The sequence below is a fragment of the Pleurodeles waltl genome, chromosome 10 (genome assembly GCF_031143425.1).
Source record: "Pleurodeles waltl isolate 20211129_DDA chromosome 10, aPleWal1.hap1.20221129, whole genome shotgun sequence".
Classification (NCBI taxonomy): Eukaryota; Metazoa; Chordata; class Amphibia; order Caudata; family Salamandridae; genus Pleurodeles; species Pleurodeles waltl.
In genome coordinates this window covers 194,565,557-194,582,287 of record NC_090449.1, presented here as the reverse complement: position 1 = coordinate 194,582,287, position 16,731 = coordinate 194,565,557, and positions in this window count along the sequence as shown.

Below are 16,731 nucleotides of genomic sequence, written 5' to 3'. Positions count from 1 at the left end.
GGAAAGGGGAGTGACCACTCCCCTGTCCATCACCACCCTAGAAGTGGTGCCCAGAGCTCCTCTAGTGTGTCCCAGTTTTCAGCCATCTTGCTTTGTAAGGTGTGGGGGCACTCTGGAGGCCTCTGAGTGGCCAGTACCAGCAGTCAACGTCAGAGACCCCTCCAGATAGGTCCTTACCTGATAAGGTAGCCAATCCCCCTCTCAGGGCTATTTAGGGTCTCTCCTGTGGGTTCTCTTCAGATTCTACTTGCAAGTTTCCAGCAGGAATCCTCTGCAACTACTACTTCATCCTCTGACCTCAGATTAACCGCAGCCTTCTCTAGGAGCAACTGAAACAGAAACAAAGTATCCAGAAGGGATACTTTTCCTCTGCAACTTCAGCTCCAGCCAGCAACTGCAACAGTTTCCACGGTGTGCACGCTCTGAGGATTCCCTGTCTTCACCCTGCACCAGAAGGACCTAAGAAATCTCCGATGGGGTTACGGAGTCACTTCCCTGCTCACGAAGGCATCTTTTAGGTCGAGGACTGGTTCTCTTGGACTGCTCTCCTGGTGATAAGCGTGCTCCTTGGAACACAGAGGGTGGACCTCATCGACACAGACTGTCCTGAGGTCCTGCTGTCCCAATTTGGAGGAGGTAAGACCTTGCCTTTCCGAGAATGACAGTACCCCTGTGCACCATGTCTTCTTCACCTCCTGAGGCCTCTGTGCACTATTTGCTAAATTGCTTTGTGCACAGCCTGGCCCATGTCCCCAGTACTCTATCCGGTGACGCTGAACTCGCTGAGTTGTTCTCCAGTGGCGTGGAACCTTCCTTTGTAGTGCTGCACCAACTGCATTTTGCACCTCATTTGCCCTGTGTCCTGGGACTCCAGTGGGTGCTATCTGGTGCTCTGAGGGCTCTCTGAAGTGCTGAGAGCCCCCTCTCCCTCCTCACACAGAGTTGGTGCCCCCAGGTCCCTCCTGGGTCCAGATACCGCCTACTTGAGGCAAAACACCACTTTGCTGGAACCAAGGTGTAGGAGGCTGGACTGGCTTGTAGTGAGTACCAAGGGGTACTTACACCTTGCACCAGGCCCAGGTATCCCTTATTAGTGTATAGGGTGTCTAGCAGCTTAGGCTGATAGATAATGGTAGCTTAGCAGAGCAGCTTAGGCTGAACTAGGAGACGAGTGAAGCTCCTACAGTACCACTAGTGTCATATGCACAATATCATAAGAAAACACAATACACAGATATACTAAAAATAAAGGTACTTTATTTTTATGACAATATGCCAAAAGTATCTCAGTGAGTACCCTCAGTATGAGGATAGCAAATATACACAAGATATATGTACACAATACCAAAAATATGCAGTATAGTATTAGAAAACAGTGCAAACAATGTATAGTTATAGGCAAGATGGTACTTTCCTACACAAGGCTTGTTGGAGGATTCCAGCACCAAAACTCACCTGCAACCAACTTCATGATGTGGGACATCCAGTGCATCATGCAGGAACCCACACAACATTTTCCTAGGGTGCATTTCTGCTGTCTTCGTCCAACTGGGGACTCTTCTTTTGCACCCTCTTCTGGGTTGGCCATGTCCTTCCTGGAACTTCTTTCGACTTCTGGACTTGGTCTCCATCCTTTGCAGGTCTTCAGGTCCAGGAATCCACCATTTGTTGTTTGCAGACTTGGTTGGTTCTCGCAATAACTACTCACGGCTTGTATTGTGTCCTAAGGAAACTTGTAGTACTTTACTCCTGCTTTTCTGGGCTCTGGGGTGGGGTAATTTACTTACCTTTACCGTATTCTTACTCTCCCAGTGATTCTGCACACACTACACTTGTCTAGGGGGGAATTTGTGATTCGCATTCCACTTTCTTAGTATATGGTTTATGTTGCCCCTAGATCTATTGCATTCTATAGCATTTCCTATTGTTTGCACTATTCTATGTCTTATTTTGGTGTCTAATGTATATATTGTGTATAATACTTACCTCCAGAAAGAGTATTGCCTCTGAGATATTTTTGGCCTTATGTCACCCAAATAAACTACCTTTATTTTTGGTAACAATGAGTATTGTCTTTACTTCTGTATACGTACTGTTCTACTATAAGTGGTATTGCAGGAGCTTTGCATGTCTCCTAGTTCAGCCTAAGCTGCTCTGCTGTAGCTACCTCTATCAGCCTAAGCTGCTAGAGCACCATTACCTTTCACTAGTAAGGGATAACTGGACCCGGTGTAAGGTGTAAGTACCCAAGGTACCCACTACAAACCAGGCCAGCCTCCTACATTGGCAGCAGCGATGGGATAAGTACTTGCAACTGCTTTACCACTTTGTTGCTGGTGCTTTTCACAAGAAAAGCTTGCTCCAATACTTAGACCATACATAGTATACACCTAGATGTAACTTTCTAACTTTCTAAAAAGTTCTTTGAACTTTGCAAACGTTTTTACAAAGTTCTGAAAAGTTTTCTTATTTTCTCTATATAGTTAGCTCTGTTATTCTACTAACTTTTTACTCACTTTCCTAAATCTTTTCTCTTTCAATATGTCTTATGTAGAAGCTACCCCTAGAGTTGTGAAAACAACATATGAGAATCTAAACTTTTAAAGTTTGAGGGGTCTCTGTATTGAAAGAAGTTTAGGGATTGGGAAGAACCCCAATAATGAGTTCCTCTTAAATTTTCTCCTCCAAGATGAGCACGGACTCAGCATTGGGCCATATTAGTCGTGGGGGAAGAGGATGATTCCAACAAGGAAGGCTCAGAGGAGCAAACTGACAATCACGTGGAGGGTCCTTCCACTAATGTATCTGTTAACACACCCCTTAGTACAGCTGGGAGTGGGAAGGGTTTACACACTAGTAGGGCTCCCTTCACACCTAGAGGCCAGGTCACTAGGGTGGCTCCAGTTAGAGATAGATCAGCTTCTGCACATTCCCACGTTACCTCTGTTTCAGAGGCATCCAACACATCTAACCCTGAGGACCAGTCCCTAGATAGTGAACTCAGAAAGCTGAGGTTAGGGGAGGCCAGACTGAGGCAATTGCAGCAACAGTTGGCCTTAGACAGTTGGCCTTAGACAGGGCTGTGGAAAAGGAAAGGCAGGGTTTGAGGTTAGTTCCTCATGGTGGCAGCAGCAGTTTCAGAAATTCAAACGTTAGGGAACCTTCATTTGACTCTAGAAATCTGCATAAAGTTGTCCCTCCTTACAGGGATGGTAATGACATATATAAGTGGTTTGCTGTACTTGAGAGGGCCTGTAAAGTTCAGAGGGTCCCTCATGTTCAGTGGGCTGCTAGCCTGTGGCTATCCTTCTCTGGTAAGGGGGGAGACAGACTCATTATTGTCAGAGAGGATGATGCAGATAATTACCAAATTCTTAAAGGTGCACTCTTAGATGGTCTAGGCTTAACCACTGAACAATACAGGATAAAGTTCAGAGAGACCAGAAAGGAGTCATCACAGGATTGGACAGACTTTGTAGACTGTTCAGTGAAGGCCCTAGAAGATTGGTTAAATGGCAGTAAGGTGACTGACTATGAAAGCCTGTATAACTTAATTCTGAGAGAGCATATATTGAATAATTTTGTGTCTGACCTGTTGCATCAGTATCTTGTGGACTTAGATCTGACCTCTCCCCAAGAATTGTGAAAGAAGGCAGACAAATGGGTCAGAACAAGGGTGAATAGAAAAGTCCATATAGGGGGTGACAAGGACAGCAAGAAGAAGGATGGTAAGTCACATGACAAGGGTGGGGAGAAAGCGAATAAATCTTCAGAGTCTTCATCAGGTCCACAAAAATCCTTTGGGGGTGGTGGGCATAAATCCTCTTCTCACAATAAGAAACCATGGTGTTATCTGTGTAAAGCCAAAGGTCATTGGGCAACTGATCTTCAGTGTCCAAAAAGAAACAATAAACCTCCCACCACCACAACCCCTACTGCAACCACTTGTGCCCCTAGTAATCGCAGTGGTGGTGGGAAGAGCACTACTAATAGCCAATCAAAGGGTGTAGCTGGGCTCACCATTGGTAATTTGGGTTGCTCTAGTTAGGGAGATCACTGAGGCTGTTTTAGTCTCTGATGGTGGCATTGACCCACTACCTTAGTTGCTTGTCCCCTTAATATGGATAAGTACAAGCAACTACCCCTGATTAATGGTGTTCAAGTTGAGGTCTACACGAACACAGGTGCCAGTGTCACAATGGTGATGGAGAAACTGGTGGCCCCTGAGCAGCACCTACTTGGTCACCAGTAAGTGGCAGACAACCATAGCAACACTGTTAGCCACCCCATGGCTGTTGTGAATCTCAACTGAGAGGGGGGTTACTGGTCCAAAGAAAGTTGTGGTAGCCACTGATTTACCTGTAGAATGTCTGCTCAGCAATGATTTGGAGACTTCCGCTTGGGGTGAAGGGGAGTTGGAGGCCCAAGCAGAAATGCTGGGCAATCCTGGGCATTCTTTGCTCTTACTAGGGCTCAGGCCAAGAAGCAAAGAGGACAGGAAAACTTGGACCCTGGAATAATGGACCAAGTGCTCCAAAAAACTAGGGGTAAGAAGGGCAAACCCTTGTCCACTATCCCTCCCTCTACAGATGATTCCCCTTTTGAGGAAGAGGAATTTTCTCCCTGTGCAGAACCTACACCAGATGAGCTGGAAGTTGATACAGCTTAGCTTTTGGGTGCAGGGGGGCCTGCAAGGGAAGACCTGAGTGTGGCACAGCAAACCTGTCCCACATTGGAGGGTCTCAGACAGCAAGCTGTCAAACAGCAGAATGGGGATGTCAATGACAGCCACAAAGTTTACTGGGAGAATACTCTCCTCTATACTGAAGCAAGGGACCCTAAACCGGGTGCCACCAGGAGACTGGTTATCCCCCTTCAGTACAGGGAATATAGCCTACCGTTTGCTCATGACATTCCCTTTGCTGGGCATTTAGGCCAGAGTAAAACATGGGACAGACTTGTTCCACATTTTCACTGACCCCATATGTCAGAAGACACAAAGGTGTTTTGTGGATCCTGTCTCACCTGCCAAGCCAGTGGCAAGACTGGCGGCACCCCATAGGCCCCCTTAATCCCACTGCCAGTGGTTGGGGTGCCCTTTGAAAGGGTATGGGTTGCTATTGTTGGCCCCCTTGACCCTCCAACAGCTTCTGGCAATAGATTCATCCTTGTTTTGGTGGACCATGCCACAGGGTATCCAGAAGCTATCACCTTAAGGACCACTACAGTATCTGCAGTGGCAAAGGCCCTCCTGGGAATCTTCTCCAAGGTGGGTTTCCCTAAGGAAGTTGTATCAGACAGAGGCAGTAACTTCATGTCTGCATACCTCAAGGCAATGTGGAAGGAGTGTGGTGTTACCTACAAGTTCACCACCCCTTATCATCCACAAACTAATGGATTGGTTGAGAGGTTTAATGAAACTCTCAAAGGCATGATCATAGGTCTCTCTGAAAAACTCAGAAGGATATGGGATGTCCACTTGCCATGCCTCCTTTTCGCCTACAGGGAGGTACCCCAAGAAGGAGTGGTCTACAGCCCCTTTGAACACCTATTTGGTCACCCTGTTAGGGGTCCCTTTGTCCTTGTTGAGGAGGGTTGGGAACAACCTTTAAAACCTCCAAAGTAAGACATTGTGGACTATATACTTAGCCTAAGATCTAGAATGGCTGAGTACATGAGAAAGACCACTACAAAACCTTCTGGCCAGCCAAGAGCTCCAAAAGCAATGGCATGACCAGAAGGCTGTCCTGATAGAGTACCAACCAGGACAGAAGGTGTGGGTATAGGAGCCTGTGGCCCCAAGAGCACTCAAGGACAAATGGAGTGGACCCCATCTCATTGTGGAAAAGAAAGGTGAGGTCACTTATCTGGTGGACCCGGGGACTGCCAGAAGCCCCCTTAGGGTGCTTCATGTCGATCGCCTGAAACCTTACTATGAAAGGGCTGACTTAACCCTGCTCGTGGCCACAGATGAGGGGCAGGAGGAAGAGACTGATCCTCTCCCTGACCTCTTCTCCAACACTGAAGCTGATGGCTTAGTGGAAGGAGTGATTCTTGCAGACTGCCTTACGGCTGAGCAGAAGGAAGACTGTAAAAATCTCCAAGGACAGTTTTCTGAACTCTTCTCACTCACACCTGGTACAACTACTTGGTGTGAACATACAATTGACACTAGAGACAGTTTACCTGTCAAAAGTAAAATTTACAGGCAACCTGACCATGTCAGAGATTGCAATAAAACAGAGGTTTGGAAAATGTTGGATTTAGGAGTTATTGAGGCTTCTGATAACCCCTGGGCCAGCCCAGTGGTGTTTGTCCCCAAACCGCATAGAAAAGATGGAAAGAAAGCAATGCGGTTTTGTGTGGACTATAGGGGTCTTAATACAGTAACCAAAACTTATGATCACCCTATACCCAGGGCAGATGAGCTAATAGATACACTGGCACCTGCCAATTATCTAAGCACTGTTGATTTGACCTGCAGGGTATTGGCAGATCAAATTGTCAGAGGATGCTAAAGCAAAAACTGCATTTTCTACCATAAGACGGCATTCTCAATTCACTGGTATGCCCTTTGGTTTGAAAAAATGCACCTGCTACTTTTCAGAGGTTGGTGAATACAGCCCTCCAAGGTTTGAAAGCTTTCAGTGCAGCATAGTTAGATGATATTGTTGTATTTATCTCCACCTGGGATGACCACCTGGTCCACCTATTCAAAGTTTTGAAGGCCCTGCAAAAGGCAGCTCTAACTATCAAGGCTTCAAAGTGCAAGATATGGCAGGGGGAAATGGTTTATCTGGGACACCTGGTAGGTGGGGAACAGATTGAAACACTACAGGGGAAGATTCAGACCATAATGGACTGGGCTCCCCCTACTACACAGACCCAGGCCAGGGCCTTCTTAGGCCTCACTGGGTATTACAAGAGGTTCATTAAGAACTATGGCTCCATTGTTGCCCCTCTTAATGTCCTCACCAGTAAGAAAATGCCTAAAAGGGTATTGTGGACAGCTAGCTGTCAAAAAGCTTTTGAGGAGATAAAGCAGGCTATGTGCTCTGCACCTGTCTTAAAAAGCCCAAACTACTCCAAAATATTCATTGTCCAAACAGATGTTTCTGAATTAGGGGTAGGGGCTGTACAATCACAACTTAACTCAGAGGGCCAGGATCAACCTGTTTCTTTCATTAGCAGGAGGTTGACTCCTAGAGAAAAGCTTTGGTCTGCCATAGAGAGGGAGGCCTTTGCTGTGGTATGGGCATGGAAGAAGCTGAGACCCTACTTGTTTGGGACTCACTTCATTGTTCAAACAGACCACATACCTCTATCATGGCTTAGACAAATGTCAGGTGAAAACCCTAAATTGTTGAGGTGGTCCATTTCCCTACAGGGGATGGACTTTACAGTGGAACCTAGACCTGGAAGTACCCACTCCAATGCAGATGGACTCTCCAGATATTTCCACTTAGGCAATGAAGACTCATCTGGGCAAGGTTAGCCTTATTGTCCCTCGTTTGGGGGGGTTGTGTAGGAAAGTACCATCTTTCTTGGCATGTTACCCCCATTTTTACCTGTATGTCAATATGTTTTTGCCTGTCTCATTGGGATCCTGCTGGTCAGGACCCCAGTGCTCATACTTTATGGCCTAATGTGTATTTTGTGTATTGTGTTTGACTGTGTCACTGAGGCTCTGCTAACCAGAACCTCAGTGCTTATGCTCTCTCTGCTTTTAAATTTGTCACTGTAGGCTATTGACTTCATTTACCAATTTCAATTGGCACACTGGACCCCCTTATAAGACCCTAGTATGTGGTACCTAGGTACCCAGGGCATTGGGGTTCCAGGAGATCCTTTGGGGCTGCAGCATTTCTTTTGCTATCCATAAGGAGCTCAGACAAACCCTTCCACAGGCCTGCATTGAGGCCTGCGTGAAATAGTGCACACATAATTTCACAGCTATTTTCACTATACTTAAGTGATGTATAAGTCACCTATATGTCTAACCTTCACTTGCTGAAGGTTAGGTGCAAAGTTACTAAGTGTGAGGGCACCCTTGCACTAGCAAAGGTGACCCCACAGAGATCAGGGTCAATTCCCGGGACTTTGTGAGTGCGGGGACACCATTACACGTGTGTACTACATATAGGTCAATACCTATATGTAGCTTCACAATGGTAACTCCGAATATGGCCATGTAAGGTGACTAAGATCATGGAAGTGTCTCCCCATTCCATGCATCCTGGGGGCTCCTCTATGGACACCCAGAACTGCCAAACCAGCTCTCTGAAGCTTGCACTGCAGCTACAGCTGCTGCCACTTCACAGACAGGGTTCTGCCCTCCTGGGGTCTGAGCAGCTCAGTCCCAGGAAGGCAGAACAAAACATTTCCTTTGGGAGCAAGGTGTTACACCCTCTCCCTATGGAAATAGGTGTCACGGGCTGGGGAGTGGTAGCCTCCCACAAGCCTCCAGAATTGTTTTGAAGGGCACAGATGGTGTCCTCCTTGCATAAGCCAGTCTACACCGGTTCAGGGACCCCTTGTCCCTGCTCTGGTGGTAAACTGGTCAAAGGAAAGGGGAGCGACCACTCCTCTGTCCATCACCACCCTAGGGGTGGTGCTTAGAGCTCCTCTAGTGTGTCCCAGACTTCAGCCATCTTGTTTTGCAAGGTGTGGGGACACTCTGGAGGCCTCTCAGTGGCCAGTGCCAGCAGGTAACGTCAGAGACCCCTTCTGATAGGTCCTTACCTGATAAGGTAGCTAACCCTCTCAGGGCTATTTAGGGTCTCTCCTGTGGGTTCTCTTCAGATTCTACTTGCAAGTTTCCATCAGGAATCCTCTTCAACTATTACTTCATCCTCTGACCTTGTATCAACCGCAGCATGCTCCAGGAACCGCTGTAACAGCAACAAAGTATCCTCATCTCCAGCCAGCAACTGCAACAGTTTCCATGGTGTGCATGCTCTGAGGACTCCCTGTTTTCACCTTGCACCAGAAGGACCGAAGAAATCTCCTGTGGGGTGACGGAGTCACTTCCCTGCTCACGCAGGCACTTCTAAGTCGACGACTGGTTCTCCTGGACTCCTCTCCTGGCGATGAGCTTGCTCCTTAGAACACAGAGGGTGGACCCCATCGATACAGACTGTCATGAGGTCCTGCTGTCCCAATTTGGAGGAGGTAAGACCTTTCCTTCGCCGAGAACAATAGTACCCTTGTGCACCATGTCTTATTTACCTCCTGAGCCTCTGTGCACTATTTGCAAAATTCCTTAATGCAGGTCCCCAGCACTCTATCCTGCGAGAACCAAGGCTTGATGGAGGAATCCAGTGCCAAAACTCACCTGCACCCAACTTCACGACGTTGGACATCCAGTGCATCATGCAGGGACCCGCTGACATCTTCCTAGGGTGCATTTCTGCCATCTTCATCCAACCGGGGACTCTTCTTTTGCACCCTCTTCTGGGTTAGCAGGGGCTCCTGTCGTTCCTGGAACTTCTTTTGACTTCTGTACTTGGTCTCCTTCCTTTGCAGGTCTTCAGGTTCAGGAATCCACCATTTGTTGTTTGCAGACTTGGTTGATTCTTGCAATAACTCTAATCAAAACCTGTAGTGTGTCCTAAGAAAACTTACAGTACTTTACTCCTGCTTTCCTGGGCTCTGGGGTGGGGTAATTTACTTACCTTTACAGTATTCTCACTCTCCCAGTGATTCTGCACACCCTACACTTGTCTAGTGAGGAATTAATGATTCGCATTCCACTTTCTTAGTATAGGGTTTGTGTTGCCCCTAGATCTATTTTCTCCCATTTCATTCTATAGCATTTCCTATTGTTTGCACTATCCTATGTCTAATTACTTACCTTATTTTGTTGTCTAGTGTATATATTGTATATAATACTTACCTTCCGAAGAAGTATTGCCTATAAGATATTATTGGCCTTGTGTCACCCAACTAAACTACCTTTATTTTTGGTAACACTGAGTATTGTCTTTACTTGTGTATGCGTACTGTGTAACTATAAGTGGTATTGCAGGAGCTTTGCATGTCTCCTAGTTCAGCCTAAGCTGCTCTGCTAGAGCTACCTCTATCAGCCTAAGCTGCTAGAACACTACTACATTTCACTAATAAGGGATATCTGGACCTGGTGGAAGGTGTAAGTACCCAAGGTAAACAATACAAACCAGGCCAGCCTCCTACATTTGTGGTGCAGCGGTGGGATAAGTACTTACAATTGCTTTACCACTTTGTTACAGGTGTTTTTCACAAGAAAAGCTTGCTCTGAAACTTAGAGCATACATAGTATATGCCTAGAAATAATTTTCTAACTTTCTAAAAAGTTCTTTAAACTTTGCAAATGTTTTTACAAAGTTTTGAAATGTTTTCTCCTCTAACCCTGGGCATCACTTCATGCATAATATATGTATGATGTGTGCAAAGGGGCGTTCCCTCGTTAAAGGGTCGCTAAACATGGTGCAATGGAATCTATAAGATTCCTTTGCGCCATTTCTAGCATCATTTTTAACACCTACTTAAAGAGGGTGGTATAATAAGGCTCTCATTCATTTCAATGGGCCTTTTAACACATTACTGGATTAGTGTAATTATTTTGTACGCTAATCCAGTATAGCATTAGAATAGCATAAAAAAAATTACGCTATTGCCCCTAACATGTGCCATGGTGCACAGGGGGAGGCAGGCATAAATAAAGGCACTAAGCATGCTTAGTGCCATCATTTAAAGACTGGGTCAGGGTAGGCATTAGGGGACCTGTTGACCCATTTACATGGTCAAACACCATAGAAAGAGCCCACAGGTGCCCACTTCAAACCCTAGGAACACCCCCACCCACACCAGAGCGACATCAGAGGATGGGGAGTCCTCATCCCAGGTAAGTAGAAGTAAGTATCTTAAAAAAAAAATTTGGGGTGGTGGGCATGACTTCTGTCTTTTGTAAGACAGGAGTCATGTGGTATGGATGGTTTTGCATCAAGAAATGGAGGCAGGCTGGTTAAAGGCATTTTTATGCTGCTAACCAGCCTAGCATCATTTGTTGGTGCAAGACCCCCTTCCCCATACCTCCAACCCCACCCAGCTAATGTCATTTTCCCAGGCGCTAGCTCACCCTTTGCACCAGCTTGCGGGATTCCATAAATTTGGCACCCGGTTGGTGCTCTGGAAAGACGCAAGCCGGCGTTATACTTTTTGACACAAAACTGCATTTGCGCAGTTTTGTGTCAAAATGTATAAATATGGGCCAATGTGCCTTAACACTGATAATGAGCTGTCCCAGGGTGCCTGTAAACTTAATGAAAGATATCCTGGCTCATTTAACCAGTCAGTCTGTTTTCCACACTGTAGGAGGCACCCGACTTACATTGAGGATTGTTTGGAACAGAGTAAAGAGGACCTCTCCTTGGAAAGTGAACAAACAATTCGATTTATTACTGATTTCTCGTGTCAGGCTTCCGGGATATGCCAGATATTTACTAAATACTGGGGTAGCCTGAAGACAGATGACCATATAGCCAAAGTTATACACAATACAGCACACATTACCTTCTGTAGAAGTAGGTCATTAAGTGACAACTTGAGTAATAGCTTGGTAATGTCCCAAACTCAAAGTAGAAAGTGGACCCAGAAAACGGGAGGGTTTTTCTGTTGTAGAAATGTAAAGCGTGCAAACAAAGCAAGGACTACACTAAAATATGGCGCTCCTCCAAACGAAAATACTATGATATAAAAAATGTGTATACATGCAATACGGATTATTGTGTATATTGCTTGATGTGTCCATGTGACAAAATGTATGTGGGAAGTACCATACTTAAAGCCAAACAGAGAGTATTGGAACATCTGAGGGCTATAAGACACAGGAACAAGCAATATCCTGTTTCAAGACATTTTTTAGAAACCCATAATGGCAATTCAGAACTGGTGAAATTTGTGGTGATTGATGATGTGGAGTGCCATATCAAAGGAGGAGATAGAGAACATGAATTAAGTGTTTTGGAATCAACATACGTAATAGTATCAATTCCCAACGGTTTAAATTCAAGTGAGAAACTGGCAGTACATATAAAGTAAATTTGACAGGAATTTTATCATGTATGTAGACGTAGTGTGGTATAATGTTTAAGCTAATGTAACATTTATAATTGTTTTTTTTTTCCTTCTCTTCTTGCTTATTAGATGTGGGGATAGACAAACATATTGATAGAAGTTGTAAGTGGTTTTTAGGGTATTGAATGTGCAATATGGTGATAGATACTTTTAGTGGAAGGCCATCGTAGTAATGCGATGTTTCCTGGAGATTCATTAAAAAAATAGGGAAGAGATGGATCGGAATGAGATTGAGGAACAAAGCCCACAAGGGCAAGATGGTTTAAGATTCTCTTCCAGTATACCTCTTGGCCAGAAGTAACGCCCATTCAGGCATACTGAATTAAACGGGGAAACAGGTCAGTGTGGGACCATATGTACCTGTAATAATATGAGTACGCATTAAGATATAATAAAAAGAAACACAGTATATGAGTAAATTAAGTTTGATGACGGGAAACTGTCCTGCTTGGAAAATATTGAAATATATATGTACAGAAATGTATTAATATTAACCAAATTGAACATAGAATGTAAAATTAACGTTAACAATTATGAAAATAATATGCAGGGCAAAAATCATCTGTCAATGATGGATATATGACATCTATTGGTATATAGAAGATGTACATTTCAACAAGGCGCTCCAAATGGGATATGGAACACTTGTCTGTTGTTTAGTGTTTGGATGGAATCCATTAAAAGGTGTGTGTAATCAGAGACCTGCAACCGTGATCAAGGCTACAGCCGAAAAGCGTTGGTGAAGCTTTTGTAATAAAATTTGCTTGTAGTTTCTGAATCCGAAGAGACTATGCTCCTTCTTCCAAAGTAAGGACTGATTTGTTTGATGTATATATATATATATATATATATATATATATATATATATATATATATATATATATATATATATATCAATGTTTCATGAAGAAATCTGGTTGAAACTCATTGAAAGGCTACCAATTCCTGAGCAAGTAGGAACAAATTCACCTTTGTGAATGGAAAAAAAGCTTGTTGGAGTATGGGCGGTATCAGGAGGCCCACTACCAACTCTCAAACAAACTAAAAAACTACACCTGAGGAACTGTGAAACAAAATATATTTGCACAGAGAAAACAAAGAGGTTTCGTTTCTCAGTAACTATATTGAGATAGAGAGGACCCGAGGCCTGCAAATGTTTAAATTCCAACATATAAGAACCCACACCCACAACTGTTAACAGAGTGTGCTGAGTTAATGGCCATCACTTGCATAAGAATGATGCCCGATAACCCTTCCCCCATCAAAGATAGAAACATTTGTCATAGACATAGTTGCCTCGAACACTGTGCAGCTGTCAGGAGGGCACATCACTCTATTTTCATTGCCTAGCTCCTCACATGCAATCCCACAGGTTGGTGGTTCACCAACTGCTCTTTTTGGAGGCAGTAGTATTCTCCAGACCTAAGTCTACCTGACACCCCAGCAGCCATGGCCCTTCACCATAGAGATGAATACCCTTCTAAAGGATATCACAGCTATTGAAAAAACTTTGTCAACAATGATGAGCAAGATGTCCGATCTTGTTAGAAATAAGGGGCATATTTATATTGTTTGCATCGAATTAGCATCATTTTTTTCCCCTCTAATTCGGTGCAAAACTAACTCCATATGGGTACTTTGGCGCTAGACCCGTCTTGTGCCAAATTTATGGAGTAAAAGTCATTTTTTTGACGAGGAAACCTACCTTGCCTTATTGAGATGCAAGGTAGGCGTTCCCGTGCAAAAAATGACTCTATGGCCTTAACGCCATATTTATACTCCTGTGCAAAAATGGTGCACGGGAGGGAGGAGGGGTCAAAAATTGGTGCAAAGCTTGCTTTGCCCCATTTTTTAACACCTGGGTCAGGGCAGGCATTAGGGAACCTGTGGGCCTATTTCCAGGGTGGAACACCATGGAATAAGCCCACAGGTGCCCCCTCCAGCCCCCAGGTGACCCCCACCCACACCAGAGGGACAGTGGAAGATGGGGGATCCCATCCCAGGTAAGTGCAGGTAAGTACAGGGAAGTATTTTATTTTATTTTTTTAAACTGCCACAGGGGGGCCTAAAATGGGGCCCTATACATGGCACAGGGTGAATTAGCCATGCCCGGGGACCCTGGTTCCCTTTGCTGGCCATTGGGGTGGTGGGCATGACTCCTGTCTTTTTTAAGACAGGATTCATGTGGTATGGATGGTTTTGCATCAGAAAATGACTCTAGGCAGGTTAGAGTAATTTTTTTTTAACTCTAACCTGCCTAACGTCATTTTTTGGTGCAAAACCCCCTTCTTCCATACCGCCAGCCCAACCCAACGAACGTCCTTTTTTTTACACTAGCCTACCCTTTGCACCGGCTTGCACGATTCCATAAATATTGTGCCCGGCTGGTGCACAGAAAAGGTGCAAGCCTGTGCTAAACTTTTTGGTGCAAACCTGTGTTAGTGCAGTTTTGCTACAAAAAAGTACAAATCAGGGCCTTAGGGTCTACACCCTTGTCCAAGTAGGGACCACAATCCTAGTTAGGGTAAGTCACAAAACAATCTAAATTATCTTGTGCTCACCCTCTAGTAGCTTGGCACTGAGCACTCTGGCTTAATTTAGAAGGCAATGTGTAAAGTATCTGTGCAATAAATCATACAGAAACACAGTGAAAACACCACACAGGTTTAAGAAAATATATAATAACTATCTGAATAAAATAAGGTCAAAACTATTCAAATCCAATGTTCACAAGCAAAGTTATGAATTTGTAAAGATTAATCCCATTAAAGTGCTTAGAAACTCAATAGAGCCAACTGGGGCTATCAAAGCATCGTTGACAAAGTCATTCCTAATAATCCGATGCCACAGGCGCGGGTCACGGAGTCGCACAGACCCCCAGGCACAGTACCTTTGGAAATGAAGAAACAAAGACTTTGCACAGAGTCATTGAGATGAAGCGTTGCTCGAGCCAGTGTGGTGCCAGTCCCTTTCGCCGTCCGGGGAGTTGAGGAGTCGGTTCCGTACTGCAAGGCAGGCAAGGCATCAGTTATGTCTGGTTGCAGAGGGAGCTGGTGCGGGGTCAGTGGTGAGGCATCAGTTCCTGGTGACCTGGTGAGGTTATTGAACCCAGTCGTTCAAAACGTGATTAGTCAACTTCGCAGTGTCACGACAACACTGCATGACATCAGCGGCCTTGTGGCGACATCAGGCTTAAGGGTGGCGGTCACTGCGTGCAGCAAGGACCACAGAGTCAGAGCAGGCAGCAGTGCAGCTTTAGGCAGTGGCGGCGGTGCTGGCGTCACTGAAGTCAGTGCTGAAGTCACTGAAGTTGGAAAACTAGCTAGAAGCTAGTAGGTGAAGTCTTTATTGGACCTGAGACTTCTGAATAGGAGGCAATCTTAATCCAAGCCCTTGGAGAGCACTTTTTTGGGAAGCAAAGTCCTTCTAGCAAGGTCAGAGCGCAGCAGGGAGCAGGGCAGTAGGGCAACAAGCAGGGAAGCAGTCCTTCTCAGCAAAGCAGTCCAGATGAGTCCTTAGGGCAGCCTGGCAGTTCCTCTGGCTGAGTGTCAGTGTAGATCCATAAATGTCTGATTTGGTGGGGTCAGAGACCAAGTTTATATACCCAAAGGGCCAGATGTACAAAGGGTTTTTCCCATTCTGTGTCAATGGGAAAATGTGTTCGTACATATGGCCCAAAATGCTTTATAAGTGGGAAAAACTTCAAAGAGTGGTTTTAAAGTGCACAAGTTACCCTTTCAGCCCAGTCCTGTCCACCAGGATCCCTGTGGGGGGTTATCAGTCCTTTGTGTGAGGACAGGCCACTGGCCTTTGAAATTTAAGAGGGAGCCCCTCTACCCTTCTGCGCACGGAGACCCATTCATTATTCAAATTAATGCATATGTGACTGAGTGTCCTATGTTTATGGCTCTCTGGGTGGAATGCACAAGGGGAGCTGCCAACCAGCACAGACCAGAGGTGGATTGGAGACAGGGCTATAAGGCACAGATAGCAGTAAGTGCAGAGAATTGCCCACTAAGTGCAGAGAAATGCCCATTTTTAAAATAGCAATATTAAATCCAACTTCACCAGTAAGCAGGATTTCCTATTACCATCCTGGCAATAATAAACATGACAGGGCTACTCCTTCTGGATCAGACTCTACCACTTATAAGTATATGAGGGCAGTTCAAATGATAGTCTATGAGAGGAGCAGGCCTCACAGTAGTGGAAAAATGAATTTGCTTTTCACTATCAGGACATGTAAATCACATAAGTACATGTCCTGATTTTTACTTACATAGCACCCTGCCATATAGGTTACCTAGGGCCTACATTAGGGATGACAAATATGTAAAACAAGGAGTTTAAGGCTTGGCAAGTAGTTTTAAATGCCAAGTCAAAGTGGCAGTGAAACTGCACACACAGGATTTGCAATGGCAGGCCTGAGACATGGTTAAGGGGCCACTTAGGTGGGTGGCACAATCAGTGGTGCCGGCCCACTAGTAGCATTTAATTTACAGGCCCTGGGACATGTAGTGCACTTTACTAGGGACTTATTAATAAATTAAATATGTCAAATGGGTAGGAATAATATGTTACCATGTTTATGGGAACCAAAATATGCACTTTAGCACT